A 12,083-nucleotide genomic window follows, 5' to 3' on the forward strand; every position below is an offset into this window, starting at 1 on the left:
CCTTCCCTACATGCTGTAGCCTAGCCCCACATCTCCACAGCCTCTTGCCATTTCCCTTGCCTTGCTCCTCTTCTGGACCTCAGCCCAGAGCTTTCAGGATTATTTTTCAGGTCTCTTGTCCTTTCATGGTGTAAAGGCATGAGATAATAGCAAGGATCTAACACGTCTAACTTCCCACCATCATCCACACCCCAACAGAGCACCCACAGCTCTGCTGCCTCTCCCCACCCTGAGCATCACTGGGGATCAGGGTGCTCCAGGCATCGCTAAAGGCCTCACACTAGTTCTTTCTGTATCCTCACACCTCCTTCAGCTCCTGCTGTGAGGGTAACCCACACACTCCCTTGGCAGGTTATATCAAGTCTACAGCTCACCTGGGCCACCTAAACCCTTCTGTGCACAAAACTGTCTCAAAAGTCACAGCTGTTGCCTGCTGAGGTTTCACAATTTGGAGCTAAACTGACTGGTTTAAAGGATTTTAAGCAGCAAGCAGAGCTTGGAGGAGACTTTGCCACGACCAGTGCTAGTGGATGATCATGACAAGGCAATTAGTAGTCCCTATCTTTACAAAACTTGGGCACAAAGCAGCACAGAGAAAAAAGAAGCTGTTTCTTTGGCCACAGGTCCTCACTGCCTCTAAAATTCCCTAGAGAAAGGTTTTCACTTGGGTTATGCAACAAAATGTGTGTTGGTTGTATGAAATAAAAGAAAACTGTCAGAACATCAATATAGAAGTTTAAAAACCCCAAAAAATCCAGAGACACCAACTTTAAGACTTCCCAGACTTCTCTGAGAACATCACTGTTCAGCTTGGAGAGAAGAAGACTAAGGGGGGACCTTATTAACGTTTCTAAATATCTTAAGTGTGGGATGCAGGGGGAAATGGCCAGCCCCTTTTCAGTGCTCTGTGGGGACAGGACAAGGGGCAATGGCTGCAAGTTGGAGCATAGGAAGTTCTGCACCAACATGGGGAAGAACTTTTCCCCAGTGAGGGTGAGGGAGCCCTGGGACAGGCTGCCCAGGGGGTGTGGAGTCTCCTTCTCTGGATGCCAACCTGTGCAATATGAGCTGGGGAGCTGCTTTGGCAGGGGGGTTGGACCTGATGGGCTCTGGGGTCCCTTCCAACCCCTGTGATTCTGTGATCACCCATCTCAACTACTATCCTGCATCAGCAAAACTGAAGGCAGTTGTTTCAGGCAAAGTCTGGGCAGTCACAATTACATTCCCATGGGCTGTTTCTACTGACCCTTCTAGCAGCTCACACAGAAGTCTGACAAAGCGCTCTCCAGACTTTCCAATTCTGCTGTTGGAAAAGGAAAAGCAGAAATATTCTTATTTGTCAAGTCACTGGCTTTTTGTTCCACAGCGGAGATGAGCCTCAGCCTTCCTGAGAGCATCAAGAGGGATTTTGACTTGAGAACAAAATGCCCTTTCAAAAACAGCTGAAGAGAATACAAGAGAAATAAGAGGCTGAGACAGACAACAGGAAAATCGCTGCCCATGTAGCTCAGCAAACCTACGAGCGACCGGAAAGCGCAGAAGGTGCCTTGTGACTTCTGCAGCAGGTGAAGCCACCGGCCTCACCAGAGCCCTCTGCTCTTCTTTGTGTGTTCACATTCAGATCGTGTCCTCCAGATCCACTGACACACCAAAGCAGAAATAGCAAGAAAAGGCAAAACAGGCTCAGTTCTCCAGCGACACGTGCCACCAGAGACTGAGTGTTTATAGCTGAGCAGCGAGGGGTGAGAGCCATAAACTACCTGTGTTATTTCTCATTTTCATCTATTATCTCGATTTTTTTTCCCCCTCAATCTATTTGAAATTAAAATTCCCAACTAAATTGAAGATGGATGATGGGGGAGACTAGTTTAATCTTTGCTATGGGAGCAAGGGATGGAGAGGGGAGGAAAAAACACCCAAACAACCAAACACCTTGGAAGCCAAAACTTCCTTGATGTGCTCAGGTCACCTCGCTGCTTTGCTGGAGTCCTATTATTTTTATTCACTCCGGCACTATTGTTCCCAATACAAATTGCCATTGTCAGAATAATAAATAGGGGTTTCTAATGGAAACGCTGACAAACCATTAACTATGTTGTGGTTGGCAAGGGAGGCTTAATGGAGAGCAAGGCACAGGATGCTTAAAACAAGGGCTGGGATGAGCCGCTTAAATAATTACTAAATAATTATTAAATAGCAAATTAATAATTTCATTTTTAGCATCATTTCTCTTCCCCTCTGGTTGGGATATAGCTGACCCTTTGCAGGCAGCAAGTGGGAAGAAATGCTCCCAGGAGCAGATGAATTCAGGAGATGGAGCCAATCTATAGAGCCCAGCAGCCGGGCGCTTGTTTCCACACCAGCTTCTCCAGAGACTGGAAGTGTCAGGCAATATATAAGAGGAGAGAAAAGCAAGGCAGGGGGTGGGAGAGCTAGGGAGCGACTTCAGAAGAGCAAGCCATGTTCATTAAAAAGAAAGGGTAAAAAAACCAACCCCAAAACACCTCATTTGTAGGGCACTGCTGATGCACCGGTCATAAAAAGCATCTTGTGGTACATAAATATCCATAGACCTTCACACCAGTGGGGAGGGCACCAACTCTCCACCACCACTGAGGATGAGGACAGCAATTCCTGGGAGGGAGTCAGCATCCCACCCATCTTTGTTTTTAAAGGTTGTGCTTTATTGTTTGTTTTGTTGGGATTTTTTAAATTCCTTTTTGGGGGTGACTGCAATAAGCCCAGCAAGTCACAGGCAGTAACTCCCCCCTTAAGGTGACCAGTTCATTAGAAATCCTGACACTTAGGATGCTCATTTCTGTCTGCAACCAGGAGGAACCCATATATCTAGCCAAAAAGGGACAGATCTCCTGCAGCACGTTTGCCCAGTGAAGGAAACCCATCCCCCATCATCACTGTGTGTTCCCATTGTAGGACATTAATACCCACACTACAGACACCAGCTTGAGAACTGCAAAATACAATTCTGTTTAGTTACCATAATGCTGAGGTTAGTGATGGAAGTGTTTTGAAAGGAAAAAAAAAAAAAAAGAAAAAAAATCCCAAATCTCAAGTATTCTGGTTTCTTCAAAGTCTAAAGTAGTTCCCAGAACTGAACACTTGAAAACTTTAATTGCTTCTTCTGTAGAGTTATATTTTCTGTAATTTTAAGCTTCCAGAGCTGAAGAAATGAGGGAGTTCTGGAGTATCAGTGGGGAAGATTTTCTCACACCTCTATTTGCTCCTTGTACAGCAACATTAACCCATTTACTTATACACAATTAGCCTGCTGGAGTCAAATTATACCCACCCATCCTGCCCCTTGCTGCATGCATTTTGCCTTGGTGACTGCAGTGTGTGAATACAAACCCTACACAGATATCCCTCTTTGCATGTCATCCTACTTGTAGCCACTATGACTTTTGCTAGGGGCTGCCCTCCCAGCAGAATCAGACCCACATCCCTCTAGGAAAATGCTTGCCTGTGCCCCAGACTCTGTGTGAGCAGACAGAGGTGTTCAAAGCCACAGCACCAGCAAAAGGAAGATGCTCATGGGCATCCCTGGCATCTCCATGGGGATGCCACAGCACAGCTAACACCAGACACCAGGAAGGAAGGAAGACCCAGAGATGAGGGATGTGGAAATACATCTCGGTGGGTTAAACCGCTTCCTCCTGCTGGTGCCCGAAGCTGCAGCTCTGCTGGGTTGAACTGGTTTGCTTTGCACAGAGGTGAGCTACTTGTGAAAGGAGCAATTTTTGTGCACAAAGCTTGTTTCTGCATGTTTTGGAAATGCTGTTCCACAGAAGTTCTATCCACAACGACTTGCTGAGATAATTGGCTTCTTCCCCTCACTCGTGCTGCACAGAGGCGAGATGGATAGAATAGTCTCAGTGCCTTTTTTCTCACTGTATTGAGGCAAGAAGGAAAGCCAGATAATCCTGTTGTAACCTAATTGTTAGCACCCCTAGATACTCCAGGCACAACTGGGACAGGAATGATACCCGTGGAAGAAAAAAACTGGAACCAAAGGAGAATTAAGGAGAAATCCAGCCTGGTGGTGTTTAGCCCATATAGAAATACAGTGAGCTGAACTGTGACATATCCTCTTAGAAGAGGATCTCCTCAGATGCCAAGAATATGAGTGGGAACCACGCACAGCTGGAGTGGAAGTGTGTATCCAAGCCAGCCATGGGCACAGGGGACAAATCCCCCCATGAAGCAGCTACTATGCCTGGACAACACCTCAGGCAACTGAAGCATAATCAGCTGCAATGAGTTTTGCTGAACCTCAGCTTGGCCATGGGAGAGGGTTTGGGTTGAGATGCCACCAAGGTTCCCATCCTCCAAACAGGATGGAGACCTGAGGTCTCTTCTGACTAAAACTTGGGTTCCCCACCCTGCACCGAAAAATCACCCATCACCACCACTCACACACCACTTTGGGCAACACAGGTGGGAAGCAACATGCTCTACCCTTCCACCTCTCTGCCATCATGATGAGCAAGGCCTACCTGGCAGCCCCAGGATGGTGAAGTAGCCGCGGCATTCGGTGAAGCCGGAGCTCTCTCGGACACACGTGCGCCAGAGGCCCTGGTAGTTGAACACCGCGGTCACCGGGTTATTGTACAGATCTTGGGTGCTCCACTGGTCCATGCACGTCGATGCGATGATGCCTCCTATTCCTAGAGCGGACACCACGAAGCCCAGGGACTGGCATATTGTCACAGACATGGCGCCGAGCGCTCGCAAGGCAGGTCCTCAGCGCGCACAAGCCTCCACAAGCCAGCTCTGGGGCAGGCAGCCAGGACAGAAGGGACTTTTAGCTGGAGGCACAGCCTACGTCACAGGCGGGAGTCAGGAGAGGCCTGGTCTGCCCCACACAAACCTACTCCTTCCCTTTATCTGTTTCGGTGAGATAATTTCCCTCGCTCGGTACCAAGAGCCGTTTGTTCCGCGTGGCACGAACGCCTCGCTCTCTGTTTACCTTCTCCCTCCAGGCAGAGGCGCAGCCAGTGCAGGGCAGACGGGGACCAGCGGGTTCCTCTGAAACAGCCATGGGAGAGCTTCTGCAGAGGTGGCTGGGAGCTCCAGGAGACCAAGCACAGAGATGCTCTAAATCAGATGAAACAGAGAAAAAAAATCACAGAGACCCTAATCCTTTCCTGGCAGAGATGATGTGTTTGAGCCAAGTGGAGAGGCAATTTTTAGGATGCATCTCTCTGGGGATAGATTTTGTGCAACCAAAACATTTAAGGAAAGGATTGTGGATAAAAGAGGACAGCATACAGCAAAGGGCAGTGCACTGCTGCAACAGATACTTAGGTGGACCTTGCTGCTTGGTGAGGCTGGGCTGGGAGCCCACAGGAAAGGCAGCAGTTGCTGAAGAGTGAACGGTGTGAACCTGCAGTTTGCTGTGGTAGGACCAAGTCTGGCAGGCAGACCGAGGGAACAAAAGAATAGAAGCAAAGGTGTGTCCCCATTCACCACTGCCTTATTCCCCTCATCCAAATATCAATTTGGATTTGTTTAGATGGGCAAGGCAGACATGGTGCTTGTCAGACAAGAGCACCTCAGAGACATGACCTTACCACAGAAAATCACTTCGTTGGGTAATGCCTTTTCTGCTTGTTCTGCTACATCCCTCCCCGCTTCCTTCATAGTCCAGTTTTCCCTTCGTGTAAATCTATTTGAGGTTGGAGAATAAAAAGGGATGTTGCTGGAAAGCTGGTCTCTGGAGGTGATGAGCCCTGTTTTGGCAGTGCTAGATTCGCACATGACACGTGGAGGGGCCAGAAAGGGACCTTCTGAAGAAGTGGAGCCCAACAGGGTGACATTTAAGTGGTAGAAGCAGAAGGTCATCAGGGAGCATGAAGAAGTGGACCTCTACTATCTGGCTACATTCATCCTCGCTCAAGGAGGGCCACTGGGTCTCTCCTAGGTTCTTCATCTCATCTGTAGATAGACTTCCCTGTGAAGCTGCTTCTGAAGAAGATCCAACCTGTTGTGTCAACATAGCAGCTTCTAGAGATTATTTTGTTTCTGCATCATTTTGAGAGCATGAAGCAAACTGGAAGGGACCTGGGAAAGTCATCCAGTCCTTTTCCAACCCAAAGCAGAGCGACTCCACTTCAAATAAAGCTCTGACCTGCCATCTGAGAACATCCACAAGGGAGATGTTGCTCTCAGGATAATTTATCCCAGTCTCAAAAGTAAATTCTGAAGACTTTATGCCTAATATCCAAGATTTTATGCCTAATATCAGTCACGAAAAGTAGTGCTGGAAAAGGAACACCAAACAGGGAAAAAGAGAACTCCATATATCTCCCCAACAGTCTTCTGGTTTAAACACAACATTACCCCATTTCCCATGGTTTCCCCAAAAGAACAGTGTTGCTGATTCACACACACTTTGCTAATTCACTCTCCACCTCAGGCCCCTTTTTTGGACAAGGCGATACCCAGTCCTGGGGACACACCTCACCCGCTGCGTGTCGTGGCCGTCATCACTTTCGGTATCGGTCAACACAGCTTAATCATGGAAAGCTTTCCCAGTATCACATGGCTAAATATAGAGCCTAAGACTAGAGTGCAAACACACTCCCTGTGTTTGTCACCACTTGGATCACCTGGTGACAGGAAAGACCCATGGCAGCCAGGGATTGCTTTCAACAGATGAACTCAAAGGATCACCTGCATCCCATCAGCCTGGGAGGCCTGGAAATGCATCCCCGTTTGGGACACCTCAGTCCCTGGGTGGGAAGGGGCAATGGCTGCAAGTTGGAGCAGAGGAAGTTCTGCACCAACACGGGGAAGAAGTTTTACCCAGGGAGGGTGAGGGAGCCCTGGGACAGGCTGCCCAGGGGGTGTGGAGTCTCCTTCTCTGGAGAGACTCCAGCCCTGTCTGGACACCGACCTGTGTGACCTGTCCTAGGGAGCTGCTTTGGCAGGGGGGTTGGACTCAATGAGCTCTGGAGGTCCCTTCCAACCCCTGTGATTCTGTGATTCTATGAAGTGCTATATTAGTGCAAAGGGACAGTTTCATGGTTGAGTCACTGCTCTGCTCGTTTCAAAAATAAACTCTGATTTACAGCAGCCAGAAGAGTAGCACCCTGTGGTGTGAGAGTAGCCTCATTCACAAAGAGAAACTTCATAGCTATAACCAAAAAGGACAATTTTTATCTACTCACAGCGTTTCTCAGGGAAAATAATCAAGGACTGAACTCCTTCAACCACCTAAACCTTACCAACTTGATGTGAAAGTACCACTTACTTCCCTCGTTCAAAACTCACCAGCACCTTTAACAACTGTTTCACATGTTGAAGAGCAATCTACAACTCTCACCCAGGTCATCTGGGAGGATCAACCACCATTCTGGGCTCTTGCCTTTGCCGTTTCCCCTCCTCTTGCCACCTTTCACAGCACCTCTTAGCTGAGCAATTCCTCCTCAATTTCCCAGCGTTGAAATGAAATGCATCCTGCCCTACTTGGGTTTTTCTGTAAAAGCTGGTTCCTAGACTGTGGTTTTTCCCAGAGCAAGGGCCAGTCCACCCTGCAGTGAACAGTGTCAGATTAAGGTTTGGTAGGGAAATCACAGATACTCTTAATTAGGGGGATTTATTTATTGTAAGGGAGCAGATTTAAACAACCAAAAGAAATAAAAAGGGGGAAAAAAGAGGGTGAAGGATGGCTTTTCTTCATTTTTTTTCTTATTTAGTTTAATATCTTAAACAGAAAAATTAAGCTTGTCCCAATCTCCTCCCTAGGTCAGTTAAGTTTCTGTTCTGAAACCATCTTTTTTAATTTATTTCTAAAAACACCTGGCAGAATACCAGTATAAAGTCCTTCTGAATAGCTGCTACCTCCAGCATGACAAAAAATATCCCAAAACAAACAGCTGGAGGTGAAAATATCTCTATAGGGTGAAAGATCCCTCAGGATAAAATGAACTGCACCAGAGTTGAACTCTACAGAAGCATGATTTTTGATGCCCCAAATAAGATTAAAGCATAATGACATCCCTGTGAATATCCATGTGCTTGGTGAGCAGCAATAGTTTGATGCTTTTCCACCTCACATGGACCGGGTGGCCCTAGAGACAGGAGAAGTGATGTGAGTGGAAGGCCTGGGGGACACAGCATCCTTACTCAAAGGGGAGATGACCCAGAGTTTGTCTATCTATGGAGATTAATGGGTTCTGTGATATGTGAGGTCTCTCATGAAGAGATGCAAAGAGAGAGAGCGCCAACTGACCTCTTTTCAGGATAATACTGCTTGATGGACCATTGGGACAGTCTAACACTTGCTTGGCAATGCTCACCCATGCTACTGCCTGGCTCTGCTTCTTCCTCCTGTTTCCTTCCAGACTGAAGCAAAACCAGGGGAAAAGAACCCTCCTCATGCCAAGAAACCAGCCTGCAAAGGCTGCTCCTCACAGCAGTGGGATCTGCAGCAAATGGTGGTGGTGGGTTTGATGTATTCTGTGAAACAGCCTCAAAATAACTATGGAAAAAATATCAACAAACTGTAAAAAGGAATAAATAACAGACTAATATTGTAGCTTTGCATTTGTATAATGTAATATATCAATACATTAATATGATGAAAGAAATTATACACAACTTAGAAATAAAGAGTTCTGGGAGAAGACCAATTTAAAAGAACAGAGCAGAAAGGAGGGATGGAACAATGAATTTAGACCTGCAGTTTCACTTGTGCTGGGCCTAAAATGACAATCATTCCTGGTAAAAACTAAACAGCATAGTCTTACCTCAGTCAGCTTTCTCCCATAAAATCAATATGGCAAGGGCAAAACCTTCCCTGGGTGTTTTCGAAGGGAGGATGCCACCAGCTGCTCCTGTTGAACCAAATGAGGTTCAGCAAAATCAAGTGGAGAGTCTGGCACCTGGGAAGGAAGAACTGCTTGAATCAGTACAGGCTGGGGGTGACCTGCTGGAGAAGAGCTCTGTGGAGAAGGACCTGGGGGTCCTGGTGGGTGACAGGGTGGCCATGAGCCAGCAGTGTGCCCTGGGGCTGAGAGAGACAATGGGATCCTGGGGGGCATCAGGAGGAGTGTGGCCAGCAGGTCAAAGGAGGGGATCCTCCCCCTCTGCTCTGCCCTGGTCAGGCCCCACCTGGAGTGTTGTGTCCAGTTCTGGGCTCCCGTGGATAAAAAAGCCAGGGATCTCCTGGAGAGAGTCCATAGGAGGCTACGGAGATGATGAAGGGCCTGGAGAATCTCCCCTGTGAGGAAAGGCTGAGTGAGCTGGGACTGTTCAGCCTGGAGAGAAGAAGACTAAGGGGCGACCTTATTAATGTTTATCAATATCTTAAGGATGGGATGCAGGGGGAAATGGCCAGCCCCTTTTCAGTGTCTGCTGGGGACAGGACAAGGGGCAATGGCTGCAAGTTGGAGCAGAGGAAGTTCTGCACCAACATGGGGAAGAACTTTTACCCAGTGAGGGTGAGGGAGCCCTGGGACAGGCTGCCCAGGGGGTGTGGAGTCTCCTTCTCTGGAGATATTCCAGCCCCATCTGGACACCGACCTGTGTGACCTGTCCCAGGGAGCTGCTTTGGCAGGGGGCTGGACCCAATGGGCTCTGGAGGTCCCTTCCAACCCCTATGATTCTGTGTTAGCTCAAGTCCCACCAACTCTTCCCACTGCCCATCATTGATGTCATAACTGCTTTGGTGACTTAGATTGACTTTCATTGCTGCTACTACCCCAAGGAAGGGGATCCTCAGTGGACCCTGCCCATAGCTGGCAGTCTCTTCTCACCAGAAACATCCACTTTCCATCTCACCAACTTCACAACTCCGCTGAACCTCCTTCTTTCTGCACAATGGGGAAGATTTCTCCTGAATACAGGATTTGTCCCTGCCAAGGAGGATGTCTTGCCTGCCTAATTATTTTATTCATAAGCCGGCCGTAATTTCAAAGACATCTAGGTGACCTATCTAAAGCTAAGTGAATCCCTCACCCTGGAGGAGACCCACTCTTCTTGATCCCTCCTGGGAGGCGAGGTTGGGTGGCAGAGGAGCTGCAGAGGGAGTTATGTGCAGCCGGACAATGAGAAACACATTGACAAAGTGTTCACATTATTGGCTGATAGGTCTGCATCAGTCACTCATTCACAAGCACAAGGTCTAAATTGCAGAACCAATTAACGGCACTAATAGCCCTTGCCTGAATTAATCTTTGAGACAAAAGAGGAGAGAAGTGGAAGAGCTATTAGCAAATCAAGCCCTACCATCCCTGCTTTATTGCAGGAATCTAAGTGTCTGTATTTGGCTATTATGAACCGACTGCAATTACAGCCCTCATTTAAAATGATTAAGTGGTTATAATTATTTTTCAATTAAAACTTAGATCTTCCATTTATACAACATTGCAGGCTTCAATTAAAGTCCTTTTTTCCCCTCTTTTTTTTTTCTTTTTTTTTTGAGGAGGAGAAAAAGTACCACTGTGCCAAAAGAATCTTGCATCTTTCCTACTCATTGGGAGCCAAATAACATGCTAATAATGCTTTTGTTTCCCTCTCTCCTTCCTGGCCTCCAGCCTTGCTGAACTCCTACATGGTGAAGGAGATAAACCATTGGGCACAGCACTTGCAGCACCTGCCAGAGGTCAATAAAAAGAAAGGAGGTTCAGAAGAAATGTGTTGGTCCAACCAAGAATGTATTTTCCTATGGGGTTTTTTTTAGCCACGTGCCCCCCTACTCCCCCCAAATTATTTGTGCTTTTCATTACCTGTAGGAGGTTAGAGACCTCTAAGGGTGTTAACTTGCCCATGACTTCTACTGATAAGGTTGACTTGGGGAGTGTTAGTTGTCAGGCAAGAAGGGCAGCTACCATCAAAAGATCTGAGCCATGCCAAGAAGTCACTACCTCCATCACTGGGTGGCTTCTAACACAGGATGACGTGCAAGTATTGTCCCAGAATCACCAGGCACATCAGAAACATGACGTAGAGCACGTTTTGCAATTAGTCAGGCAGGGCAGGGTGGAGGGGGTGACTCAGAAGAGGAGGAGAAAAAAAGAGTTTGTAGCCCAGGAGGGCACAGGCAGCAGGGCTGTTTTCTCCCAACAGAGCAGCACCCACAGCTTCACACTCTCAGGGTCTTCAGGGAGCAACAATGAGCACTTTCCCTCCACAAGCTCATCAGTTCAACCATCACAGCTCTCTGCAGATGCCCAAGCAAGATGAGCTCCTCGGGAAGGGTGAACTTCACGCAACCACTCAACTACTACAGTCCTGCCTGTCCCCGGGAAGAGGAGGAAACATACGGGCAAGGAGAGCTTTTGTCCATCAAAAAGAGTTTGGGAGAGCTTATTAATTGGTTGCTGTTACCCTGTTTTGTCATGTGGAAACACCCTGAAGGTGCAGCAACACAATAAGCAGTGTCTGAAGATGTAGGAAAACCCCAATTCCCACCCAACCTCAACTTTGCTCTACAGCCTTCCCTTCTACCATTGACTTTTTGGTCTTAAAGGTAATTACCCATTATTGCAGGTATGGGATCTTGTCTTACTGACACTAACACAAACCAAGCATGTAATTAACCATACAATTAAATAAATTCCTCAGCAGTGAGTATTTTCACAGATCAGACCTTTGCAAGGGACAAACTGAGAACTGCCCAAAACAATGGCTGGAGTTAGCTTTGCCATGATGTTTTTGAGTGACAACAGAAACATGCTCTGTGAATCAAAGCAGTGCAGGGATTCTGGATGAAGCAGGTGAGAGTAGTTCCCTGGGACAATCTCCAACTAGAACACAGTGCCTTTTCACAATGTACTTGTCTGTAAATCGATGCTCCTGATGGCAGTCAACCTAGGTTTCCTTTCTTTTCCAGGTTTGGATCAATAGGACTTCTTTTCCCACCTGAAACACTTTCTCAATCACTTTGTGCTGCTTCCACTCATGCATTTGTATACAAACACCATGCACACCACTTTTTGTTATCTTTCTTCTAAGTGGCACAGGAGTTATCCCTTCATCTCACCACATGAATCATATTCTCTAATCTTGTATTGTATTTGTTGCCCCCTCCAGTGTATCAATGGATTTTTATCACTTGA

The sequence above is a fragment of the Gallinula chloropus genome (genome assembly GCF_964237585.1).
Source record: "Gallinula chloropus genome assembly, chromosome: 8".
NCBI lineage: Eukaryota > Metazoa > Chordata > Aves > Gruiformes > Rallidae > Gallinula > Gallinula chloropus.